The 25574-nt window shown below is 38.8% G+C and overlaps 1 long non-coding RNA gene across 1 annotated transcript; it reads left to right on the top strand.

Moving 5' to 3' along the window:
• The first annotated feature begins 1979 nt into the window (after positions 1 to 1979).
• On the top strand, positions 1980 to 20878 carry LOC128794132 (uncharacterized). Its single transcript, XR_008433002.1, has 3 exons — positions 1980 to 2565; positions 3471 to 3579; positions 20452 to 20878. It is a non-coding gene; the product is annotated as an uncharacterized LOC128794132 (long non-coding RNA).
• The last annotated feature ends 4696 nt before the right edge of the window (positions 20879 to 25574 follow it).

Raw genomic sequence — 25574 nt, 5'->3', positions numbered from 1 at the left:
TGAAACAAGAACAAAGTAACATGCAGTGCACTGAGCTTTTTCCTGCAGCTTTTTCAATTACCGGTGATTTTAGGAACAGGAAAGTACAGAATATTCATCAGGACCAATGCATGAATTACGTTCAAGATAAGATCACTTAGGTTCAAGTATCTCTGTAGCATTTTGTGCAATCTGACAGGAAAAAAAAAAAAAAAAAGGTTTGTAAATTTCTAAACAAAATCTTATTTATGGCAAGCTCCTGACCCTCGTGAGAATTTCAAGAATGTGTGCTATGCTCTGTATTATCACAGGTCATGTTCTTTGTTGCAGGTGGACAAACTTCTGATACAAACTTTTAATACAGCTTTACAGGACAGTCCTCTCCCATGATGGCTGACATTTATTGCATTAACATAAACAAGGGTCCAGCAGTTGTGTGGTTCCACAAAAAGTCTATCTGATAAAAAGTGGAACTATCAAGTTCTAGTATAATATAATTTTTTTAAACTATAAAGCTTTTGGGACAGAACAATAATGTGCCTGTTTTGGTGTCAAACAGTTACAGTGTAAAGTAAAAATTGATTTATTAGGAAGAAAGTAATCTAGACAGAAAACTTAATCCCAGTAACTCATCCTTGAACCCCAAAGCATAAACATCAGTAAAAAACCTCAACAAAAGTCATATGGAATGTCTTAGAGCTCCATGAATTGTCCATGTCTTTCTAATGGTTTCACCACAGAAGAGCCTAATCCATAAAATTTGGGTTTTCCCTAGTTCTGTAGTGTTTGCTCTTAAAGGCAATACTTTGATGTAAAATGTCTCATTGTTCACTAAGAGTTTATATTAGAGAAAGATGATAAGAAGAAATTAAAGTTTGAAAACTATTTTATACAGCAACTGCATTCTAAGAACTCAAAGAGAAGGAAAATGACAAAAACTTTTTAAAAAAACTGGTTCCAAATGGCATCTTAAACTGCCCCCTTCTGCAAGATTACTGTAAAGAAAAGCTATCTTTCAAATTTAAAAACTTATTGGCAAAGGAAATTTTCTGCTGTGTGAGATCTCAGTTGTGAAAAACTCCTTGGCTTCATCTTGCATTGAAAGTGAATCACAAGGAGCAGGAAGAAAGAAAGGGAAGCACTGGTTTCTGTTTATGGATTGTTTTCCTCCTTCATCTGCTCATTCCAGTGAATTTATTCTCCCTGCCTGTCTTCGCCGTTGCTGCGTTGGAATAAAATATTTTGTATCAGAAGTGATGCATGGCCTGTCCTCTGCCTCCTCTTGCAGCACAGCAAAGTGTGTGCACAGGCAGAGTCTGGGAGTACACTGGAGAGTTGTAGCTACTCAGGCGTGTGCTGGGAGTGCTGCGTGGTGCAAATCTGGCCGGGCCTCCCCGCAGCTGTGCTGGGGAAATGTTCCTCCCTCACTCCCTGCTCCTGATCCTTGCACAGAGCCAGGCACAAGTGGGATGATGCACACAGTGCCCTTTTCATGTTTTCTCTGGGAGTGGGACAGATTCCATTTGTGTTTCAACAAGTGAAGAGAGCATCGAGTTTTATAGTTCACTTATACTGCTGAGGTTTTGTAGGAGAGGGTGTGTTAATTTATTACCCTAAGTACTGTTGTCTACTTAATCTGTGTTAATATTAAAGTAGATGAAGTAATAAAGACCCTCTTTCTCTTTCATTTGCTTTTGACACCATGACTGAGTCTCTGTTGCTCTGCTGTTGGCAGTTCTGTTATACAAATTCTTTTTCTGGTCCCTCTTTTTGCACAGAAGATTACTGATGTATTCCCAAAGCTTGCTTGGGCTGCAGTCACTTCTTTAAACTTCCTACAGAAAAGGTCTTCATTCTTCAGTGTTTTTCTTTTTCCCTTGTTGGCTGAATATCCTCAGCAAAAGATTTATTGCTGCTGTTCAGATGAGGGAGAAGTGCAGCCAGTGCTCCCAGTCAGTGCTTTTCCTGTTATTACTCCAGGCTGAATTAGGGTCCAGGGAGTCCTGCAAATATGAGTGACCCATAGAGCTTGTGTTTTTTCTTTACAGTTTTCCACTCAAAACAATTGTCAGAAATTCCTGGTTTCACGAACTGTTTTGCAAATGACACACTTCTGTTGGTTTGTTTGCAGATGTTTTCCTTGTTTTGTAATAGGAGGCAATTTCTGGGCTATTGATTAATAACTGCATTGTTATCTATACCCTAAATTTCAGGATATTGGCTGTAATTCTATACACTGTTTATTTGGGCTTAGTTCTAGATAGGACAAAATGTCCTGGTCATAACTTCCTTAATAACTTAATGAACTTTTATTTTGCATCTTAATGCATAAAAAAAAACTCCAAGAGGCTGGGGATGCTAGAATTTTTGAAGTGCTGACATTTTATTTGAAAAACCCTTTTGTTTCACAGGTGGCATTCCTTGAGCATTTTCCTCATTTGTATAAATGTGGCATAAACTGCTCAGGTTCTATAGTTACCTTCCTTGGCAGTTGTTCTGCTCTTTGGAGGGCCAGGTGGATCAGCAGCCTTTCCTAGGAGCTCCAGCTTGCACTGTGCTCTCTCTGCACTAATGCTGCAGCCACAGGTACCTTACTGCATATTCATGGTGACAGATATTTGGTTTTAGCTGTGCAAATTCTTCTTCCTCTTTCAGAGGAAAGTTTTCCAAATTGCTGCATATTAACAATAAAAGGGCAGCAGTGTTCATCCAAACAATTAAAATTGGTGGGATGGGATGGTGTGTAAAGGGACTCCAGGTTTGGCGGGATCATCACATGGAAGTGACAAGGTTTAGGAAGATTGTTCTGGGACTACTGACTTACCCAGCTGTAGGTAGGGGATTTTTTCTGTTTCCATGCTATGTATAAAACAGATCTAACATAGAACTACTTTGCATAGTGTCTGAGTTTCTCAGCAGTTGCAATACTAATGTGTTCATTTAACTAGCAGTTTCTTTGTCATGAAATAATTGCAGTAATGATTCTGTAAATGAATGGATGACTTTAATTTTTCTTTTTTTTTTCCTCCTTGTACAATTGGAAAAATCTTCTAGAAAATGTGAAGCATGAAACATTAAAAACAACAGCACTTTCTGAAATAATGTAGCTTAATAAAGTACAAGGAAAATGACAAAAAAAAAAAGCAGCCATCTGTGTGTCCACTGACATTTTGGATATGAGTGTAACCAACAGTTACGGTCCTTCCAAGAGATTCTGAAATAATATTGAAAGAAACAGAGAAATTGATTAAATTACAGTTACAATTCAATAAAAACAGAAGAATGAAAACACTCAATTCAATTTATACCGTAAAGGTACTCCCACAACAACAGTGTAAGAGGGTGAAATAGGTCACAGGCAGCCCTCCTTACATTGCTCAATAACATTAGAAGGCTTAATCATTTATGGATTATCTCCTAGAAACAATGATCTGGTGCAGACAGGTAATCCAATCTCCTCTATCTTTCTAACCTGGTTTGCCATTTCACAGGAGATTGTGGAAGGGTGGCAAATTTTTCTAGGAAGACATTGCCTGCCAGCTTGAAACATGTAAATTTCTGGAATTTGCATCAAAATATGACAGCTCTTCTCTGATGAAGGTAGGTAGTGAAATTAGACAGGTAAAATGATTTTTTTTTTAACTGGGGCACAGAGGTTCAGCTCCAAATTATATAGTTTTCACCCTTAGAATCTGTCACTGACAGAGGAAAGAGAGAAGTTTATCATTGACATGAATCAGAACTAGAGAGAAAACGTTATTCCTGGGACTCTGCATTTTGCATAATGTGTTTTTCCTGAGTAAATTTGTAGAAAAATTTAAATACAACTTATTTTTGAATGCAAGCCTTTCAGTGATGGCAGCCTCTGTAAGTCCATTAGATGCAGGTGTGCAGCCTAACTTTTACTGATTGATGTACATAATGTGATACATTGGGCTTTGAGCAAACACTTTTAGCTACTTTTGGGATATTTTATCTGGCCCTAGCCTCAAGGCCTGCTGTTGAATATATCAGGCTGTGCTAATTTCATTGCTGAAAATGAGCTCCATTGCAAATATTCATCGGTCAAAGTATTGCAGTAGCAAAAGTGCACCATCAGTGCTTTTCAAATGCTTATTTCATTTTGCACGTAGTTGCTGTTTTATTGCTATAATAATGTTAGGAAAAAAAATTCAATTACTGTTACAAGCAGAGTAGCCTGTTCCCCTAGGTCTCCTTGTACAGTTAAAAAAAAAAAGATAATTAGATTAGCAAGGTCCTGCTCTGTACAGAGTTGAGAAATACAGCTGGAATAATTGTGCATTGTAGTAGTAACCCTGAGCCTTGAGAAACTACTTTAGTAGAACTATGTTAGTTTTTAATTCAGCCAATTTTTAATTACTGAATGATTTACCTTAAATGTACTGTGTCAGATTTATGGCATTATTGTGTACTTATATTTTTGTCTTCTTAAAGCATCCTTTTTTTCCTGAGCCACATTTGATGGCTCCATGTAGCTGGCCCTTTAACTACTGGGACCATCACATAAATTTTAAAATGTAGATTTCTATGCTGCTTTATCTCTGAAGCCTTGCTGTAAAATAGCAAGTCAGTATTCCTTTTAAATATTTTAATATTTTAATAAATATTGTTTTTATTTGTCAGTATTTTTCATTTAATATTTTGCTTTAATATTTTATTTTCATATTTCATTAAAAAATATTTTATCTTCTTGCAAAATATGCCCATATCAGAGCAATCATCTCCAAAATAGGTTAGATTAATTTTTTATGAGCAAATGTGTATTTTTCAATAGGCTTTTCTTGATGTGGTACTGTACTAATAATGAAGATTCAACACGATTCTGAGAGTAAATAGCTTCTAGAGCTTTTCAGACATGACTGAAAACAAATGAAATGTAAAACAGCCCAGTGGTTTGGGCTGCTTTTGATGCTTCTTGGGTTTTCCAGTGTCAGAGGAATGGGAATTAGCAAACCTGCATTCCTTTCAGAGGTTACTAAACCACTGCAGCTCTCTCCACCTTCATTTTCCCAGCCATAAAATGAGTGCAATGTATTTACTCATCATCGTAAATTTAATTGGAATACTTTCTGAAGAGCAGTGTAAGCAGTAGGCATGCTGGTGGCATTTCACTCATCCAGGGAAGGGCTGGTGGGATGCTGAAGGATCACAGAACCTCACTGGAAGGTGAGGGCAGCAGCTGCATTGGGTGTTCTCACCAGGACAAAGGAGCAGCTTTGGAGCTCTGCTCTGGCTGGGTGGGTGTCCTGGAGCCCTTCAGTGTCAGCCAACACCTTCTGTGGGCAGAAAACAGGAACAGACACAGGTGTAGTGAGGGCCTGGAGCACAGCATCCCTTAATTCCTGCTGTGAGCACAGGGATCTTTGCTCTTTGCTTTGGCAGCTTTCTCCAGGATGTATCTTGTCTAAGAGTATTCAGTGACACAAACCACGTGGATCGAACGTGTGTCGTGTGCTAAACTCTGCCTCTGTCAGTTGCAGTCAAGAATCCATGATGTGCTCCTGCTTTGAAGTGGAGTTCTGAGGTAGAGCCACCCATTCTGGATGGCCTTCCTGCAAGGGGTGAGGAAGGCAGGCTGGGAGAGGTGGGGAGGAGTCACTGCTCCATCATGACTAAGGAAATAAACTGGATGAGATCCTAACCTCTTATTTGGCCTCTTTCCTCCAATTAAGTTCTGGCTGATGAAGAATTCCTTTGCTGCAGTCACTCAGAAAGAGCCATAAAGTTGTGTGATGAAGATCACCAGGGGAGCCCTGTGGATAGGATGTGTGAGGAGTGGCTCAGGAAGGGCATTTCAGGGGAAAGCATTCACACACAGTGCTGTGGAAATTTGCAACCAAACTGGAACAAAGCTTAGCTAAGACACAGCTGGAGCTCAGGCCTGAAGGGCTGTGGTGGAAGTGCAATTGCAGCTTTTTAATTTTGGGACCTCATGTCCCTTGACCTTGGTGTTAGAAAATAAATGATCTAATAGTATTGAAGTATTAAAGAACAAAAGCAGCAGCATCTTATTTAATTAATTTCAATTGGGTTGTGTGCAGTTGCATGTGTAAAGGGAAATGGCAGTCAACTATTTCCTACAGAGTTGTCTACAAAATCCTGTGCACAGATTACCTGAATTTTCATTTGGAAAATAAAATTCATTTGGAAAATAAAATAAAATTAAACTGGGAGATTAATCTACAAATTAGATTAATTTCAGTCATAACTGAAATTAGGTTGCTTGCTTTGGTGTGTTTTCAGAGGAAAAAAGAAATAGCTAATAAGTTGTGTGTTGAAACCATCCCTTGCATTCAGACAAGAATTTTTTTTCCCTGTGGTGCATCACAATAAAATTACTTTTGCATATGAAATTAGTGCATGGAAGTGCTGAGTATAAAGAGCTTGTGTAGGGGTGATTTATTTTGTCAGGTAAGGATTGGCAAGCTGATGCACAGCTCTCCAATAGATTGTAATAATCTCAAATAATTATTTCAAGACCTCTTGAGTACCAGTTTTCATGATAGGCTGTAATAGGTTCTTTCAAGACACTCATGGTCAGTACAACTAGTTCTCATTTTCAGAATTACTACCTCATCTAAAGTCTGTACAAACCATGTGGTTTTCAAAACAATTAAATGTAACAGACTTTGAGAGCTGCAGTGTAAACAATGCACATATGCACCAACAGCTGAAACACCACATCTCCTCTTGCTTTTTCCTTCTGGTGTGACGCCTTCCAGAGCTGGCAGGTTGAGCTGGGCTCTGCAGTCCTGGGGTGACACAGTGCCTGCCTGCCTGCCCAGCTCCTCCTCTGCCCTGAGTGCAATCTGTGCACAGAATTCAGGGATGGGGAGGTGCAGCTCGCCATGCTGGCCTTTCCCTGGCCCTGCGTGCACCTGGCATTGCTCAGACACAGACCAAGTGTTGTTACACAGTTTGACACTTCCATGATGAAAAAGCCCTGTCTGCCAGGAGAACTGAATTCCACAAGTGATGGGCTGTCCCACAGGGCAGGAGTGGCCAGAGTCCACCATTTACCCAACAGAAAAAGACCCAAAATCAGCTACCAAAGCATGGAACAAAACGTTGCCTCTGTAAAGTGTTTTCACTCTTAGAGGAAACTGGCATCCTTTACTAGATTAAGAAAAATTCTGATCAGCTCTGTTTTCATGATGGATTAGTGATGTGAGTTATCAGGGGGTGGTTGTGTCTGGGAGGTAATCTGTACAGAGGAGAGCTGGTACTGCTCCTGCAGTGCATGCAAAGGGAGCTGAGGGAAAGGCTCTTCCTCCTGCCCTTGGTAGCAAGAGTGTCCACACAGGAGCAGCAGGGAGCTCAGGCTGAGGGAAGGTCTAGGAGACAAAACCAGGCATGTCTTTGTAATGTGTTTGTGTGGGAAGGGAACTGTTTGACTGGTAATATCACGGGCATATGTTTTGGTAAGATTTTCCCTTTTTATTCTGTTTTGGTGTTGGTTTTTTTTTTTTTTTGGACTTGTTCTTAAATTCCAGCTGTAGTGGGGGCTGGCCAAGCAGGCTGTCTAAACCTCTAAGATTCAGCACTTCAGGGCCACTGTGTGATTCATGAGCTTCTGTGACACAAGAGCCAGGCAATGCTGTTGGCTTACAAACAGCTCTTGGGAATGCTTAAGTCAAAAGGGTTATTCTTGTTTCTTTAGAAAATCTCCCTAATATTGTATAATATCTGGATTTTTACTTTTATCCAGCCTCAGATATTCCCTTTATAGGCTCTTGCTTACTTCATGGTGCTTCTTTAGTGGTCACACTTCTGCAAAGTGCTGTCTGTGGCCTGGTGGCACCAAGCCAGCTGCTGAGATGTTTGAAGGGTAGTTACTATATATTTGAGTTTAAACAATTAAAGGCTCACTAAGGGAAATCCACTGCAAGTGAAAGCTAGTAACTGAAACACTGACTTTACCAGAAAAGCATGACTGCCAGAATAGGGACACTTTGTCAAACACTTTGAGAAAGAAAAAAATAAATGTGTAACAATGAAGATAATTGTACAATGGTATTTTATTACCATCATGTCAGAAGAACAGAGACTTATGAAACTGACTTCTATCCCCATCAGTTCTTTAGAACCTTGAAAAAAAATCAGAGAGGAAGATAAGGAAATTGTCTATATTCTGTCTCTTTAAGCTGATTTTTCATTTGCATCTCTAGGTTGGAATTCAATTATTAATGTTTGCAAAAACATATTCTGGTATATGGGCTATTTGCAAACTGTTCACTGAGATAATTATTTAAGATTTCTCTTAATTGTAGTTTTAAGCAGAATTGTGCTGGTTTTTGAAATGCTCCCAAAACCATCAAGTGCTCTCCAGAGAATGTGCTAATGAAGCATATAATGGGACATTAAGATTAATTTATTATTTTAATTTATATTAGAAGGTTATTTTTGATAATTTTTAATCTGTTTCTCATTATAAATAAGCTAACACTAGAAAATGTTTACCTTGTAAAATTATCAGAGGGGAATGTCTTGCTTATCTGAATATAGGCAAGGGGATACAGTAGCAGCAGGACTTCTGTTATAATCAGCAAAAAGGTAATAGAGGAAAAAGGCAACTGAAATGTCAATCTGTAACAAGATCTTCTGTTAGTTCAGGGATTTTTGAGTCTTCTGTAGTCTCTGTGGGACCCTTTTTTTTTTTTTTAATATTTCATCTGGAATTGCCTTGGTTTGCATTTCCACTGAGCTTATGCAAGAGAGGGAACTTTGCAAATCTCTATAACTTAATTTTTCCAATGGAAACTGCATATAAGTTGTGGCTATCATGTGCTTCACTCATCTGTAATCCAGGGGAGCTGTTCCCAGCTTAAGTCTGGATGTGGCTGACTCAGAGTGACCTCAGTGATGGCTGCTAAGGACTGGTGGCTGGGCTGACCCTTTCAGCAAGTCCACAGCCCAGGAATGCTCCCAGTGCTAACACCAGAGAGCATCTAAATCTCAGTGGTTGAGGTGTGTGGCTATTTGAAAATGTTCATTTTGTGACCTTTGGCTTGCATCCAGGACCTATTTCAGTCCTAACCTTTGGCTTGTATCTTGGTTTCTGGCTTGGGCTCTTGACCTTTGGTATTTAGCCTGACTGCTGGCCTTTGGGTGCCAGATCACCTCATGTCCTAGGCTTGGTTTCCAGTTTTGGATATTAGCTCTAACAGCTTCTTGCAGCTTGGCACTTAAATCTTATATGTGCTTTTGAAATTTTCCCCTTGGGGCACCAGTTATACTTCTTACATTTCTTGTTCAGCCTTTGTGTAAAACTCTTGTAATCAGAACGGCTTTATTCTAAATGTATCCCTTCCCTCGTGGGTCATTGAGCAGAGGATGCAGAGCTGTTTGGACACTCTTCCAGGAATCCCTGATTCCTGCTCACCATGGGGAGGCTTTTGGTTTCCTTTGTGCTCACACTTGTGTGATGTGCAGGTGGGTGGGTGCCCACCAGCACAGCCTCAGCCCCAGCTGGCCATGGCAAGTCTCTCTGATGGCTGGGCATCCAAAAAGCCAAATGGAGTGCAAGCATGATAAATCCCAGCATCCTGTTTGCTACAAGTCTGTTGTTGAGATACCAACCTGGAAATTTGACCAAATATGTAAGAATTAAAAACTCTCCATAAATTAATATTCCCAAAGTCCCTATGGTATTTTCAGTAAAAGCATCACAAGGTTCTGTTGCTTTTGGAGGTCAGATGGCAAGCTCCATGTTCACAGTTGTGACTACATGCTCATGTGAGTTTGTTTCCCTGGCTTTGCAGGGACTGTTTGCATGAATAACCACTCCCGCAGAGTGAATAAAGGCATTTGCAATCTGGTCCCAGCTGGAAGCTTATTTCTGAAGCCAGTTCACTCTCTTCATAAAGCACAAATTCTTTATTTTATCTTGTTTTGTGTTTAGTTCACATAATTTGAAATCTTTAGGTTGATTGCTATGCCATTCCAAATCGCTTCCTCCGGGAAGAGATGTATATTTTATAGTTTTTGATTCTTTCCCAACACATATTTGGACTAGAGATATTCTTGTCTGGGAGGAGAAGGGTAATTGCTGCCTGCCTGGATATCAGTTAATTAGCAGTCTCCTCACCAGTGGATGCCTGGCTAAATCCACTCTTTTGCTGAGTAATTTATTAAATAACTACAAGACTATTCAGGCAGCCTCAACAGTATTTTATAACAAAGCACTAATTACTTGGTATATTTAATACCATAAGAAATGTGAGGAAATACACAGAATATATTCTCAATTGCTTACCAACCTTTGTCTCACACCTTTCTCTTGGAGCACAGAGCTCAGTGAATTAGACCCAGTCATTCCTCAAGTGAGGATGTGGGCATAATTTTACAAGACTTACTGACTATCCTTTTCTTCCTCAGTAAATGCAGTCTTGGCCTGGTTTGGAGTGCAGAAGAACACTTCAAACAGGAATCCCTGTCACAGCCTCAGCAAGGCTGCTTAGGTAGGGAGAATCAGCTCTGCTGAGTGCTGACGTTTGTGCAGCGGCTGGGGAAGCGGAGGGAGGAAGTGCCAGATAAACAAAGCTGTGCTGGGCTGCCCTGTCACATCTGGTGTGGTGCTGCTGTCCATTAACGTGCCGCTGGCTCGGGGACAGCGCTGGGCTCGGCCCACATCACTTGGCAGCTGTCAGGTGGATAAGACAAGCTTGCTGGGGAATGCACCAAGATAATCACAGGAAGGTGATGTTGAATCTCACACGTGTGCTGCACTGAGTGCTCCGAGCAAAGGAGGCCTTATTCTGCAGCACAGAGACCAGATGGACTCTGTGCCTGTTCTTTGGGTTTCTGGGGGAGAATTCAATACATATGGTCTGGAATCAACACCTCATTTGGTCAGCTCAAGTCACACCATTACACACTCCCACCCCTGCTAATTTTTGCTGTTGTTTTACAAACAGAACATCTCCTGGTAGCAGGTATGTGTTAAGGCAGCGTTCTGAAATTTGCCAGCTCTTTATCCCTTTTGCTGAACCCCTGCTGGAATCCAAAAGCCCAATTTATTTTCTTCTTTTCCTGCAGGGTACAAGCAGCTGTTATTTTGAAAAGAGAGGCTCTGTACCATAGTCATTCTTCTCAGCAAATTGTAAAAAAAAGCACAGGCTTTTTATTACTTTTAATGTCTTATCAGATGATTTCTGTTTTGATCTATAAAAGATACTACTGTATAAATGGTGAAAACGGAAGGTCGGTAGACTTGAGGGTTGAATCTTTGTTTTAAGACCAGGTCTGGCAGCACATCTAAGACATCTTAGTACACAAAAGGTGTGCACAGGTATTTCCTAGGTATTATTAAGAGTCAGTTTTAATGCTGGGATTTGCTGAGTGGGGAGGAAGCACAGTCCTATTTTTGGGTACTCCTTTCCATTACATGCTTTCTTCAAAACTCAGCACTTTAACAAGTGTTAAAACATTATTCTACACAGCATCGTAGTTCATCTGTTGCAGCTTTTTTTTTTTTTTTTTCCTTTAGGGAAACCAAGTTTTAACTTGATGTTTTAGGATACTGAATAGTTTAATGTGCTGCAGATTAATTTGAAGAGAGCCCCCATTACAAGCAACTGTAACAAAACTGGGGACCTGGCTTGTTAACTCTAGTTTAAATGTATATGACTGTATTTCATGGTATGGTCATAGAAAAGAATGAAAAACCCTTCATTTTTTATTTTTAAAAATAATTTACATTTTTGTTTCTTAAAGAACTTTGCTGCTGCATTTTGAATTTCTGTTAAATCATGAAGGTTTGTTTTCTATGAAATGTGTATGGTACAAAGAAAGAAACTATCATTTTAGATATTCATATTTAATAGGCAGAGATTTAAAGGATATATTTTGATATCTGTTAGTTCTTCCTTGACTAAACACCTGCCCCCTCTTTAGAGTTGTTTGTGATGGGGAAATTTTGCTGTTGTTTCATTCAACAATATTAGAATATTAAAGCAGTAAACAGCACAGAAAAGGAATTTTTCATAATGAAGGAAACTAACTCACACCAGGACAAAAATGTGTTAAAGAACAGGATTGAAACTGTCATATCAACTGACATGGCACCATCCTCTTGTAACAGACCAGAAATCTGGGTCTGTAAAAGGGTGTGGGCAACACAGACCAGATCATCTTTGGGCTTTAGCGGGTTGGACGTTCAGTCAGTTCAGAACATTTTTCATATGAACAGCAAAACTGAACTGGTCTTGAAGATAAAGGAGAAGTAGGATCCCATGTTCTCATAGACACATTTTAAAAAATATATTTAAAGGAGTAGTCAGTTTTGAGGCAGAAGGGGTTGGTAATGGTACTTTAAAATGATAATGCTTCCTTTCTTATTTTATATAAAATTCTTTACTAAAATATTATTAAATGTTCTAAAATATTATTAAATGGTTGTGTGGAATTAGATAAAGAGTTACACTGAATAATTCAGCAGTCTTTCAGATGGAAGGCCCAGTTTGCTCTTTGGGAAGGTCTGGAGGACTGTTCATCACTGTTGTAGCTCCTGTACCTCACTGACCACTGGAATTGCTGTATTTTGTTTTTGCTAAAGAATCTGAAGTTTTATTTCACCCTGAGTTGTTCACACTGACTGGATGCACACTTTCAGGTGTTTCAGCAGTGTATGTAAAGATCATTAGTTTGAGAGAAGCAAGTTTTATGGATTCCTTATATTTGATGTTGCATAGGACTTGTACCATGCATGGTAGACTTTGTAACTCAGTTTTAAATCTGATATTTGAGAAAGCACACCTATAACTTGAGAGATAGAAAAGTCATTGAAGCTTTGCTTGCCCTTTGCTCTCAGGCTTTGACTTCTCTCTTGTATTTCTCATTATTCATTAGTACTGACATGCTGACTGGTACATTTTATGATGCACAGACACTCTCTATGTATGAGAAAGACTCGTCAAAGTCTAGGAGGCTTTTCTTTTCTCCACTGAATTGATTATCTTCAAAGTTCTGGCTCATATCTATTTTTAATTTTTTTTCCCAACAAGATCTTTCTATTTGTCACGGGATCAAAGATGCTTTTAAACCAGCCTGTGTCCACAGCTGAGGGATCAGCCTTAAGAAGGTGTTGGTTTAGGATGTGCTACAGGGTTGGATGTGAGAGGTTTTACAACTGCACAACCTCCACACTGATGGCAGAGGTTAAATTGCTTTTAGTCTCCACGTATATACTAGTGAAGGGTCATTCTGCATTTTTTCACTTTAGTTCCTGTCTACTTCATAGTTTGTACACTTAGAACTAATCTAATGACCTTCAGGAAGAAATGAATATAATTTTTCAACTAGACAAAAAAAATTGCAAAACTATTGTGAAAAATTCCATTTTGCCTCATCCATTTGTGGACAAGTATCTGTGTTTCAGCCTGGCTCAGAGGCACTTGCTCTGCTCTGTCACTCCATGCACAAGCAGGTGGAATGGCTCCATCTCTGCATTCTGCATGAAAGTGGCTCCTTTTCCTCTTGCCACAGGTGGACTTGGCCAGGAACAAAACAGCGGATGCAGCATCCACCATAAGGTCATCTTGCTGCTGTTCCATTTCCCTGGATGTACCAGGCTTTCCCTGCTATGAGTCTGGGTGCGTTGCAGGAAAAGCTGATAATGCCTTTCACCAGAGGATTCCCACCTTGCAGAGCTGAGCATGAGTGCTCTCCATGACCTTGCTTCTCTCAAATCCCTTTTGCACTGTTTTGAAACTGCACTGAGCCCAACCAAGTGGAAGTTCCAACATCATTTCCAGCTCAGGCAGAGAGCGTGCTGACCTTGCCCAGACTTCATGCTTGACTGTCTTCTGTTCTCTCAGAATTCCAATAAAAAATCTGGGGTTGGGAGAACAGTACAGCAATAGGTACTGCATAATTTGACACATTTCTGACTGTCTGGAGGTCATTTAAGGCTTTGAAATTATGCAAAAAAAAAAAAAAAAAAGTGATGTGGAAGCTGTCTTTGGAATAAAAGCAACTTTTAGGTGTGTCTTTAGCAGTTCACAAGGATGAATCTTGTAAAAAAATAGTATTTGTTTATATCTTTTCAAGAGTGTTACTGTAATGACTTTTTTTGTTAATATAAAATATTGAGTTTAGAAAATGCCCACTGCATTGGCTTTTTAACATCTTTAAATTTCATATTCTCTGAATTTGGTATAGGCATTAAAATAGTAACAGCTGTTTGTTTCCATTCTCTTTTTTTTTTTTTCTCTCCCTGAATATGGATCACAGATGCAGGTTGTACAATTTATAAAATATGTGCAAGTGCACACACCTTCCTTAAAGTCAGTGATTCTATCTTATTTTACTGCTTCTTTGAAAGCTGATAAAATTTAAAGTTTCCAGTAAGCTGTAGAAAAAAGATTTTTTCACTCTTGAAAAATGCCTAATTCAAAATCTGTAATGAAGAATTTGATATGGAAACCATTCAGAATGTTTTAAAAAGGAAATTGAACACCATAGTTCTATTTTTTAATTTGGATATTTTTTCTTGTGCAAACCTTTAGCTGTATGGGCTATAATATTTCAATATTACTGTAAAAAATATTTCAACAGGACCTGGCTGATATTTCCAAATTAAAAAACAGTGTAATCTTCATTTCACTGAACATTTTGGGGTTTTGGTATTTTTCTATCCACTAAGGATGGAAATAAACTTTGAAATGCCTGAATTTCCCACAGGATAGACAATTTATTTCTCTAACTAAGCGTGTTTTGCCACATTGCTCCCTGAAGTAGGATCCGTGTCCTTATTACACAGCATGCTTCCTCTTGCAGTCTTGATGATCAAAGCATGAGAGCTGTCAGATGAGATGTGTAGCCTGTAAGAACTGTGTATCAGTAACACACTGGTTAAAATCAAAGGAAATCAAGACCAAAAAAATCTTGTTTCTTTTCACCTTAAAACTAAATCAAGCCAGTGTTAATTAATCTTCAGAGGCAGTAGGAGCTTCAGAAAATAATGGCATTTCTGGGATTTTTATCAGTAGAAACCCCTTGATTTCCAAATACATAGCACAGAACTGTTTTTACAGTTCCAAGGGATTATTTAAAGAAAAAAAGAAGTTCCATCAAGATTTTTACTCTCACTGAAGTCCATGAGCATTGGATTAGGTCCTCAGATCCGGTTATGTAAACACTTCTGTAACATTTTTAGACTGCAATGTTTGGCCTGTTACTACAGAGTGCTGCAGTGCTTTTCATAGCTTTAATACTTAAACTTGAAGAGTTTATAATTTATTTTCTACCTGATACATCGACTTCCCATGTTAACATACACACTGGTATTTAGGAGTATCGCTCTTTCCTTTGTGTACTCACTGAAATATATGAAACAGCTGCCTGAGGTCTGACAAAATGTTGCTGAGTATCAATGATTTCTGACCCACAGGAGAGGAGAAGTTATTCTTTGCATTTCATATTGCAGCTATTTCTGATTTACCTGTGGGTAAGAGAGGTTTTTATAATCCACTGTCTTTGCTCCTTGTGCCTTGTCAGGTGATAAATATGATAAATAAACAAACTACTCATGTGAACACTGCTTTGAAGACTTTCAACATTTTCTCTCCTTTTCTTACTTTTTGTAAGTTTTATCCTTGTATTGCTTTATCTTTGTATAAAACACAAAGTCTATGTTAAGCTCAAAAATGTTTAACTTCCTGTAAAACCTGGCTTCAGGTGTTGGCAGGGGCTTCAATGGCACAGGAGAGTTGTGCTTTGCAGAGGAGGCCTGGGAGCAGAGGACAAGGAAATACCTGGGTTTGATTCAGGGAGCTGTGTGGTCAGACACACAATGAAGACAGTACTCAGTGTTCTGGGATGCTGCTTGAAGGGAGGAAGGACCTCAGGTTTAAGAAGTCCTGACTCTTCTTCCATTAATTCTACATGCTGCACTCACATTTTACCTAATTTTTCAAAACGTGTATCTCACTATTAACTGGGTAGTGTTAACCAAAAGGAGCAGATTGATTTAAAAAGAGTGAATAATAGATGCCTTGTATCAGGAGTGCTGAAAGATTGCACACTGAACAAAGTGAAACATGGCCATTGTTCATTCATTCTACTCTCCTGTGCCATCTGTTATGCCAGTGCAGTGACACGCTAAATCATTGCATCTCAAAAGCATCAGCGTTTTGCACCAAGGCAAAAGACTGAGAGTGCCAGGAAAATGCTTTTGAATGTGTGACCTGTATCTTATGCAAGCAGTGTGCCCTTCCCTGACAGCACAGGCAAGCAGGAGAGTGGAGCTCCATCTCTTCTCTGTGATAAATGACAATAAATTTTATATTATAACAGGCATGAATGACCTGACAAACTCCTGACAGAACGGTGGTTCTTAGGCACCAGCACTGTAAATTACCACAGTGCCTTTGCTACCAAATTAAACTCATGTTGTGTGGGCAGATGTTTGTTTTAACATTGCTTTTAATACTCTGTTTCTTACGGCCATCAGAGCTCTCTTAAGATGAGCACAGTGTAGTTTTCACATGTTCAGCAGTAGCACTGCTCTAAGAATGATGCACTAGACTTTCTCAAGTACTTTAATGTTTATTTTGAAGGATGCACAGCTGCCCTCCTTCAAAAGCTGCTGGGAGAATATCACAGTCCAAACTTTCACTCATTTAGGAAGTCAAGGAAGATGTGATCCTAACGAAGTCAGTGGGATTAGATGACCTATATAGTTATTATCTTACAGTGTTTTTATAACTAATTCTGAACAGGGGAAAGAAGCACACTCTTTTTTGACTTACTGGACTTCTTCAAATCCTCATAAAAATTTACTGAGATAATAATAGCAATCATATGTTGTATAGATAGTGCAGTTCATCTCTAAGTGCTTTTTAAAGATAAGAAGCATCTTCATTGATGCTGAAACAAAATTAAAGTCTTGTGATAAATCCCACAGCACCAACTGACAAAGATGGGGAATGATTAAACCATCCAATGCACTAAGTCTGTGCAATAGTAACTTTATCTTTGTTCTTTTAATCAACCCTGTAAAAACTTAAAAAAAATAGTAACTAATACTGTAATCTGTTTACAGTTAGCATTAGTTATCTCTGTTACTGCAAGAAGTGGTCCTGAGCCTCTCTGTCCTCTGTCATAGCTTAGTTCTGGTCTCAGTTCTTTACTCTGGCTCATTCTGTATCCACATGGGTACCAGGCGGACAAAGGAGATGAGGGGATGGAATTGAGGGGCAAGTAATTCAGGTCAAGAATATAAGGCTTACTACTGGAGTATAAGAAGTAATTTGGTCTTATGCTTAGTCCTCTTTTTTTCTTGTATTTTGGACATTTGGACTGTTGGAGCAACAATCTCAATGCTGAAAGGAGGCAGGGAGGAAGGTACCCTACAGTGCTTGAGAGCAATTGCTCATATTGGTGGACTTGGCACCCCAAACAAGTCCAAACTGCTCCCTGCATTCCCAAAGTGAAGTCTGATCTCTTCTATTCAGATGTAATATTTGTGTGTGGTCTGCCTTTCCTTTCTAACTTATTTATTTCCCTTGTACTGCAGCATAAATTTAACTGAAATTACTGTACTAATACTTACCCTTCTGGACTCATAGTAGTTTCATAACAATATATGTCACTGAGCCTCCACTTCAATCCCCTCTCTGTGACACCATCTTAATGAGAGGAGATAGTTTTCCTGGCTTAATTTCTTGCATCATGCTTTATAAGATACTGTTCCTGACACATAAAGGTATCTTAAGATGCTGTCCTTGAAACCTTTGCTTTCCTTTTTGCTGTGCTCTTATTGTGTCTGTCTGGGCTTTAAGTTTTATGCTCTGCCAAATTTCAGCCTGGAGTGACAGCAGAGGAATGAGCATTATAATGAAAGTGCTGACAAACCCTCAGCTGTAATGACGTGAATGGTGCAGCTATCATTTGAGTTTGCTGTGTTCTTTACTTTAAATCTTTAATGCTATTTTCTCCTTTTATCCCGTGTTGAGCAGTGGGATTACTCAAGTGGTTTATGGCTTAGAAGTTGTGCAGTTAAGTGAGTTGTTCAGTGGGGTGGAAGGATCTCTCTCTGGGGGCTACCTTCTTTTTAGAGGTGTGGAAAAGTTTAAGGTTTTAGAAGGAAAAACACTGTCAGCAAGATGGTCGATACTGCAGTGCCATTCCAGCACTGCCATCAACTTTGACTGCTGTGATCACTCCCTCTAACAACAACTTATTTTATATACACTGGCTGAGGTAAGGCCAGGGTCATCTGCGGTGGGGGAAACAGCACATTTTTCTAAACAGCACAGTATTCTAAGTGGGAAAAGAATGAAGCCTCAAAGAGTGAGAAAATTTAGCTCATAGTAAAGAAGTGTTAGTTGATGTTGTAGGCATTAATATTTTAGCCTGTAAGTAATTTGAAGCTGGAGGTCTGCATTCCTCTGCGAGCAGATGTTGTCCAAAACATTTCTGACATTACACAGAACAAATAATGTATGGAATAGATATGAATCTGTACTGAAGTGCCCATTCCCTGTCTGCATGTACCTGATGTTGCAGCAATGGAAGTAACAATCCCGTGGAGTTTTCCTTTGATTTCAGTGAAAGCAGAAACAAATTTTTAAGATGCCTTTTGGATTATATCTCTAGCTTTTCTAAAATGGCAGAAGTTGTTTCATCTGGAATAGGCCCTGCTATTTTACACTAGACAAGGATTTGGCTCCGGGAATCGCCTCTGCCTGATTCCAGTCAGCTGCAATTAGCATGTGGGTGGATGTGTGGCTCTCTTCTGCCATGTGACCAGGTAAAGCTAAAGAAGAGGGAACTATAATCCCTTTAGCTCCACCATACATCTTCCCATACTGCCTGAGATTAACTGAGGGGCAGTTTGAACAAAGTAAAAATGGTATGCATATATTTAAAAAGATAAAGCAAGATGTATGTGCAGAGGGATTTTAGCAGCCCACAGACATCCACTGATATGAGCCTCATGAAGCTCAGCCCCATTTCCCCATGGGGGAAATGAAATCTGCATCTTTGGACATGGAAAAGACTTGACTGTGCAAGGCCATGAGCATCCTGTTCCAAAATGGTTCTGCTCTGAGCAGGGGATCAGACTAGGTGACTTCAGAGGTCCTTTTCAGCTGATACTGTTCTACCAATCTGGTTTATTGAAAGAAAGATTAGTGGTGAAATTATTGTCCTTTCTTTTATGACTCCGACTCAACTACTGAAGCAGTGCTTGTTTAGACCTGCCTGCAGGGAATTAATAGCTCTGGCAGGATCATTGAGGCAGACCCGTCAAGTGTGTTGTACCAGCAACAAATTAACTCGTTACTGTCAGCAAAGTTAGGGTACAAACTTTCCTTTGATCTCCTGGGCTTCCCTGTCCCTGTGAGATTTGTATTTCTCTCATCCTTTATTGTTATCTTTGAATCAAAATGCTTATGCCTCAAAAGTTCACCTGCTCTGCCTGAAATCCTCCTGCTTTTCCTTTGCTTTACTGTATGGAAATGATGTTGATTCACAGAGATGGTTGTGCATCATGCCTACCTTTGCTCTTATTTTCTTTTCTCCTTTTCACACACAACAGCATTATATCAGGGCCCTTGCACCTACTTCTTGGGCTCCCTGGAGTATGTATCACTTGTGGGGTTCCTGGAACTGTATTAATAGAAGTGCAGCCCTGGGGAGCACTGCTGCAAGCTGCTTTCCATGAGAAACAGCACAGACTCTTCAGATCATTCTCTAACTCCCCTTGGTCTTTAAAGATCTCACTACCTAAAGAAGGCACACAGACATGTTGTCTCTACAACTGTATGTAACACTTGATTTCTTGTGCTGACAGCTACCACCAGTTATTCATTAACAGTCTTTTGAGGGACAATGCTAACGAGTGAGAACAGCAGCAGTAGGGGTGATATCATTATTCTCTGAGTCATGTTTGATTAAAGAAGGTAAAAAAACATTGGGAGAAGCTTCTGAGAACCAGAATTGCAAACTAGATGGTAACAGCCTTCTCTGGGTTATGCCTCACTCTTCAGTTAAGACAGGTTTCTGGGCTCTTTGTTGACAACATTCTGCTGGTCATAAGGCATATGGGCAAAAGAAAATTTATGGGAAAACTCCCAAGTAACCTCCTTGCTTTATTAGGCTTTATCATCATTGTACTCTGGGGCAGATCATAGCAGATGAAGCAAAGTCAGAAATTTTGGAAGTTTATTCTTAACCAGACCTGTCTGTGATAGCAAAAAACCTTGTTTTGTCTCTCAGTGTCTCATCTTATCTCCATGTAAAATGCAGTGGTTTTGATTAATATTAAAAAGGAGGATTAGAAGTTTAATCCATTCATCTTTGTACATTATTTTGAAACATTTAGAAGAAGACATGGAAGTCCAAAGGTTTACTGGTTAAGAGCCTGCTGTGCTGGGTGGCAATGGTAATAAAATCTTGTGTGGGTGTGGGTCTTTTTGAATGATTTTCTGGACTCTTGTTTTGCAGTGTGACATGAAGAATTCATAAAGAGCCCTTGACAGAAGTTATACAGCACCTCCAGAACAGATACATGATCTCAGTGACTCCAGAGCTGAGAATACATACAGGAGACAGATACACTTATTTTCTTGACTGTACAACCAAAGTTATGCAATGAATAGTATGATTTGAGTGCTAAGCATTATTCTGATTTCATTCTGATTGCTTTGAGACACAGATATTATCTGATGTATAAAAAATATTGATTTGTTGAGTGTCTAGTAAATGTTAAGAAAGCTTCCAAAAATGCCAGCATAACTATAAGTGTAATAAACTCTAGACTTTTTAGCCCTTGTACTGCTTTCCCAAATAGCTTAGGGGAAGTCTAAAGTGTTAAGTCAAGCAGAAAGCTTTAGAAAACCAAATATCTATATCTATATCTATATCTATATCTATATCTATATCTATATCTATCTATATCTATATCTATATCTATATCTATATCTATATCTATATCTATATCTATATCTATCTGTATCTATATATCTCAAGAAGTAATGAAATTTTTCATCCCTGCATACAGAGGCAACATTTGACAGTAGGAAATTCTGTTTTTTAGGGGAATGTGTAAATCTGTGTTGGTTATACAGATACCAAATTTGTGGCTTAGCCATGGAAAGAATTGCTCTGCAAAGAGACAGCCAGGTGTGTGGCTGTACTCTCAGTCACCTCTGCCCGGTGACCTTTTTCTGGCAGCCTCCTTTTCATTGGCTGCTAAGGGAAAACTAAAAATTAATTTTCAGAGGGACTACGGCAAAGACCTGTGGGAGACAACAGTCCCTTCCTCTGCTTCCCGTTCTCAGGGCTCACTTACCAACTTTGATTAACTGCTGCTGAAACTTGTCCCAGCTACTTTAGCTCATTTCCCTTTCCCCCCACTTAAATGTATGTGTTAAATCATCAGCAAGTCTGCATTCTATTCTAAGAATTACTTTCCTGCAGATTTCCCTATGGAGAACTTCCATGTATCTTGCGGGGAGAAGAAGTGTGTTGATGTCTGACACATTACATTTTCTTCTATATTTGCCCTTCATTCGTTTACAGCAAGAGGCTAAAAATTGTTGAGGATATTTGTTGCTTGTCACTCTTATTTGTGCATGAAAATGCACATACAGCCTTATGCAGGGACATGGAAACTTTGAATTATAAAACAGTGAGAAAAGGTTTTATATCCTTGTTTATCCTCTAGGCACTCTGCTCTCACTTCTCTTTTGAAACTGATGGGAAACAGCTTATTAATGGGCTGATTCAATAGACTTGTTAAAATATTTTCTTTATAATAAAAGAAAAAAACTCAACCTTTTTGAAATTCCATCATTGAATGAAATGACATCACTGATTTAGTCTTTATTTTCTGTATGACTAAACATCTCATTTTTATACAGAATAAAAATTCTTGTCAAGAAAAATTGGTCACAGTTCAGATGTTTTCTAACAAGACATCAGCTGCATCATTAGTATGGTTTTTCTCTAAGCTGAGCATCAGCTTATATGAGAAAGAAGGGATTTGCTGAGCTCCACATTCTTCTTCCCTCTCCGATCTGCATATTGTGCTCCATTGCTGTGGTACATTAATTCTCTTGTGACCCAGCCATTCATAAATTAGCTCTCTCATCATCACTGCAGAGAGCACAGAATTGCAAACTTCAGTGAGGGAAAGATCTTGTAGGTCAGCCCACGCCATTTCCTCAGCAGTTTGAGATTGAGCTGTGTTTATGAAGGAATGGGGGGAACCAGTGGCACTCAGGTTCCAGATTGTTCTGGTGGCAGAGCTGGAAACCTGGACAAGCACCACTGAGATACTTTCCACTCCCTGAAGAGTTTGAGACTTTTCTGTGTTCCAACTGAAGACCTGGTATCCATCTGTTTAGAGGTCTTTCAGTGCAGAGCAACAGAAGAATCCTTGTTCAGAACATTTAATTCTGACAAGTATATATTTGGCGTGTGAGAAACAAGTTAAATATTTGTTCCGTATAGTTTGAAATTAAATACATGAGTATTATCCCAAATGTTCTGAAGTTAAATACAATTTTGTGGCAAAGGATCTTTTTCTGGTTTGTAAGAATCGGTCTCATACAAATTCCATTTCTTTCATTTTCAAGCCCAGCCTTGCTTACACTTTTTTCCCCTGCATAAAGGGGCATGGTGACAGCTCCTGTATTTACAGACCCCTCTCAGATGATGCAGGCAGATGAAGGTAATTTTGTAATTTTTTAGAGGTAAATCTTCACACAACTATTTGTCTTCTGAAATATAATCCCTCTAGTTTTTATGTTTAGAAGGTCAATTAATGAATTGTTTGTTGATCTTTTCTGCTCCTACAACTATTAGATCCACTGTTGTACTGTGCACTGTATGTGGTGTGCGAGAGTTTAGGATGCCGTGTTGTGTTCACACATAAAATATGAAAATCTTAGCCCAACTTTAAGGGAAAAAACCCACATCATTTTCCTAATGATGCCATAATTTAATATAAAATTCTTAATGCTTTATGTTTGAGAAAATGTAAAAGCTTCAGCTCTGGTTATAGCTTTTACACCCATTTGATAGTATTCTGACTGAAAACCCTGCAGAACGTGATGGTTCAGCTTTCAAGTCACTCTTGTGCTCCTGGGCCATAGAAGTGAAAATGTATTGTGACAGTGCCATTCAAATTGTACCCTGACTCACAAATGCCAGTTGGCAAACATCTGTTTCATTTCTCTGTGGAATTGTGCTTTACTGTTGAGTGTTAGTGGGTGGCCATACAAATATATTCTGTGAGCAGCCAAAACCAAAAAAGACTATTTCATACTTTAATTTCTTACATGCAGTGAACCTCTCAGTGCCAGTGTTCATAATGATGGGTTGTGGTCACTCTGCTACTGAAGTGAGAGTCCATCTCCTTGCAAATTAAATTCTTTAAGATTTTTTTTTTCTTGATTATAAACAGCAGCTTTATTCAGGTCAGGCTTTATTTCATCAGCTGAGCTCAAAAAAACATCTCAGGGAATGTTTTGAGACATTCCTCCCAGGCAGTTAAGAAAAGTTTAATTCATATGACTGCTGCACAGCTTTGCACATTGTATTTCCATCCCAGACTGATGTACAGGGTGAGCTCCAAGTCAAATGTCCATTGGAATTTTAAGCCTAGTTCTCAACCCAGTTCAGAAGGGGGTAAATGGAAATGGCCAGTTCTGAAACTGGCTTCACTGGTATCAGAGCTAATCCTAAATTTCTGCATGAACTCCTAGTTCAGATAAAACCCTATAGGAACTAAACTAAGCAAGAACATTTAATTTCTTCAGTCAAGGCTTCTCTTTATAGGCATGAAGCAAAGTTCAGAGAACCAAATGGAAGAAATAATTTTCTCATGGTAGCTAAACACCAAAATCACACACACACACACACACACACTGAGCTGCCAATTGTAGCTGCTGTTCTGGATGCAGTTTGAGCAACCATGACTAGAGAGGACTTGAGCGGCAGGAAAAATAAATAGTTATTTAACTTTTCTGAAACCATTTAATAGCTAACAAAAGTTAATTCATCTATGTGCCCTTATATGAGAGACATTTTTTTGTTATGATCTGGCTATAGGATAATATGGGTTATTATCTCCCTCACACTCATATTGTCAAATACACATAAACTGAATGAGAGTCTTGTTTAGTGTGAGAAAGAATAGAAAAAGAGGATGGAAAGCACATAGACAGCATCTACTTTAAATATACTCTAAAATTATTGGATACTCACAATAGATACTAATTAACAGCTGATGGAGAATTTAAACCCTGCAATTTTGTGTTAATTCCCAGATTTACATAAGCACTGTCAATGGGAAACAACTGATGATGTATCCAGATGAGAGAGATTGCTTGTTGGGATATTCCTGTGTTTGAAAAACATGAAAAATACAGCCACAACAATTCTGAAATTCAAGGCATTCTGAAATTCAGCAGACCTATTTTGGCTTCCACTTTGTTGACCCTCTTCACACTAACTGACTCCTTATCAACTATGAAACTATTTTTTGAAGAAAGGAGAGTTTATGGTGTGAAAAATTACGAGAAAGAGACAGAAACTTAAGGAATATTTTAGTCACATTTTATTACTCCTACACATATATAACTGCTTTCTGTCTAGGACTGTTTCTAAAGTTTTATTACTTCAGTTTTTCAGTACTGGATAACATTTATGGGAAATGATGTGAAGTTCAATAATTGCTCCTTTTTTTCACAGATTTTTATTGAATTTATACAGCAAAAAGCTTCTTCTAAAAGATGCCTTCAGGAAAATGTCTTTTACTTCCTCTGCAAAAGCATATTGCTGACCACTAAAATACGAGTTTGGAAATTAGAGAAGGTAGTAGCAGAGTAGGTAGTAATAAATGAAGTAGCATTGCTGCTGTTTTGGGAACAGGAAAAAGGTGTGATCACACAGCAACCATTTGCTACTTTTTGGAAATCAATTCACTATATTCTCTGGCTGTTTCAGGAGAAAAGGGAATTAAACACATGTTACATATAAAGAAGCTATTTCTAGTTAATTTTGCACTCAATGTGTGGTCATAATTTTGGTGAAGATTGTATTGGAATATTATTTTAAGAAAAGTATAATATGTGTAAAAATACATAGTGTGGAATCTTTTAAAAATCAATTTAACCTAGCTCAGCATTAATGTGCACAGATGTATCAGTTTGTGTCTTCGGCACTATGAGTGAAGTGGCCAGTTTAAGCACGATAGGAGAATGTCCCAGATCGCTGTCATATGACACCTTTCTTTCTCTTGCAGCACCTTTTTCAGTTGTAAATCCCAAATCACAGATGCAGGCAGTCTCCAGCAAAGCCATGAGCCATACCTTTTGCTGCAGGCACCTGCAAAAATCCAGTTTATACTCTGACTTCCAGAACTGGGAGCAAATTACTCCCAAGACACCTGCCCCAAGTGAATTAGACAGTCACAGTAAGTTTAGAAGAACCTTAAAGAGAGTGTTTTTGTAAAAAAGGAGACAGAGTAAATAGAGCATAATACAGATACGTTATAAATAAATGGTGCATGAATAAAGTACAAAACCTGCAAACCTACCAAAGTCAAAAGGGTTTTGTAA

The sequence above is a fragment of the Vidua chalybeata genome, chromosome 12 (assembly GCF_026979565.1).
Source record: "Vidua chalybeata isolate OUT-0048 chromosome 12, bVidCha1 merged haplotype, whole genome shotgun sequence".
Taxonomy (NCBI): Eukaryota; Metazoa; Chordata; class Aves; order Passeriformes; family Viduidae; genus Vidua; species Vidua chalybeata.
The sequence above is the reverse complement of the archived record's forward strand: the minus strand, read 5'-3'. Positions and strand labels throughout refer to the sequence as shown.